The sequence below is a fragment of the Cavia porcellus genome, unplaced genomic scaffold (assembly GCF_034190915.1).
Source record: "Cavia porcellus strain 051 isolate PalLab524CR breed Dunkin Hartley unplaced genomic scaffold, mCavPor4.1 scaffold_9, whole genome shotgun sequence".
Lineage (NCBI taxonomy): Eukaryota > Metazoa > Chordata > Mammalia > Rodentia > Caviidae > Cavia > Cavia porcellus.
The window spans coordinates 71,446,606-71,448,377 of NW_026947492.1; the positions used below are offsets into that span (position 1 = coordinate 71,446,606).

The 1,772-nt window shown below is 40.0% G+C and overlaps 1 pseudogene; it reads left to right on the forward strand.

Moving 5' to 3' along the window:
* Positions 1–430: 430 nt before the first annotated feature.
* Positions 431–1,377, forward strand: LOC100718816 (olfactory receptor 10A5-like; annotated as a pseudogene).
* The last annotated feature ends 395 nt before the right edge of the window (positions 1,378–1,772 follow it).

Below are 1,772 nucleotides of genomic sequence, written 5' to 3' on the forward strand. Positions count from 1 at the left end.
CTTTACTAAAGAGACATGTATAATATATAGAATTAAATTTTTTATTTGTTTTGAGGCTAGTTCAACTATTTTGCCTTTATGACCTTGCTAAGTTTACCACGTGACTTAAATATGTAAGTGTGGAGCAGAACATGGAGGTGTGTGGGAATATTCAATTCATTTTTAAAACTAACATCATAAGATAGAAAATAAATTATAAAAACAGTAACATTAGGAAAGGATTAACAACTGCTCTGCTCACACTTCCTGCACTCGTTATCCTTCCTTATATCTTAATTTTAAAATAACATAAGGCCCTGACAAATGAGAGCTTGACTTCGGCTCTTTCCCTGAGAATAAAAAGGAAAATGGAAAAAAAATTCAGAATGTGATTGCTGTTCCAATCAAGAATTTCCCTCCATGACCACACTGGAAATCCAAAACTACACTTATGGCTGGAGGAAACTGGACACAAATAACTAAGTTTATCCTCATGAGCGTCTCCTCCCTAACTACAGAGATAGTCATTGTCTTCGTGGTATTTCTCATCATCTACCTGGCCACCCTGATGGGAAACAGCCTCATCATTCTCGTTACCTTGACTGATCCCATTGCTACACAGTCCCATGTACTTCTTCTTCAGGAACCTGTCTTTCTTGGAGATTCGCTTCAGCTTAGTCATTGTCCCTAAAATGTTGGGAACCCTGCTTGTCCAGGCTACAACTATCTCCTTCCTTAGCTGTGAAACTCAGATGTATTTCGTGTTCTTCTTTAGAGTGGCTGAATGTTTCCTCCTGGCCACCATGACATATGACCGCTATGTAGCCATACGCAGTCCTTTGCATTACCCAGTCCTCATGAACCAAAGAACATGCACCCAATTGGCTGCAGCCTCCTGGTTTCCAGGAGTTCTTGTAGCCACTGTGCAGACCACATGGCTCTTCAGTTTCCCATTCTGTGCCTCCAACAAAGTGAACCACTTCTTCTGTGACAGCCCGCCTGTGCTGAGGCTGGTCTGTGCAGACACAACACTGTTTGAGATCTATGCCATTGTTGGAACCATTCTGGTGGTCATGATCCCCTGCTTGCTGATCTTGTCTTCCTACACCCGCATTGCTGCTGCCATCCTCAAGATTCCATCAGCTAAAGGGAAGCTAAAGCCTTCTCTACCTGCTTTTCTCACCTACTTGATGTCTGTCTTTTATATGTGTCTTCCATACTCATATTTTTGGCACAAATCAAACAGTTTTTCCTGAGATAAGAAATTATCATCATTGTCCTACACTATTGTGACTCCCAGGTTGAATCATCATCTACAGCCTGAGGAATAATGAAGGGAAGAATGCCCTCAGCTGGACCTTGCACAGGGCCCTGCATTTCAAAAATCACAATGCATAAAGCATTTCTCCCACTGCTTTACTTCTCCATTCAGCAAAACTTAACTTTTGAAGTGGTCACTGATAAACCTTTAGAGAAGAGAGTACCTATTGTTACCATCTGCCAAACTTCTCTACCTTCCAATATTGTCATATATGATCTTCTTTTGGGTGCAATTGCTATTTTGATACAGCCAATATCTCAATAAAACCCTTAATTCTAAAACATTATCATAAAACCCACCTGACTGATTTTCATGCTCACTTCCTAATCCTTTGCCCTGCTTTCTGCTAACTTATAAGATGAAGAAATCCCTACCTTCAAGGATATTCTACTCCAATGGAAAAGATAGACATTAAACAAAAATCTGTAAGTCATACACATACATATACATATATGCATACATGTCAGTATAT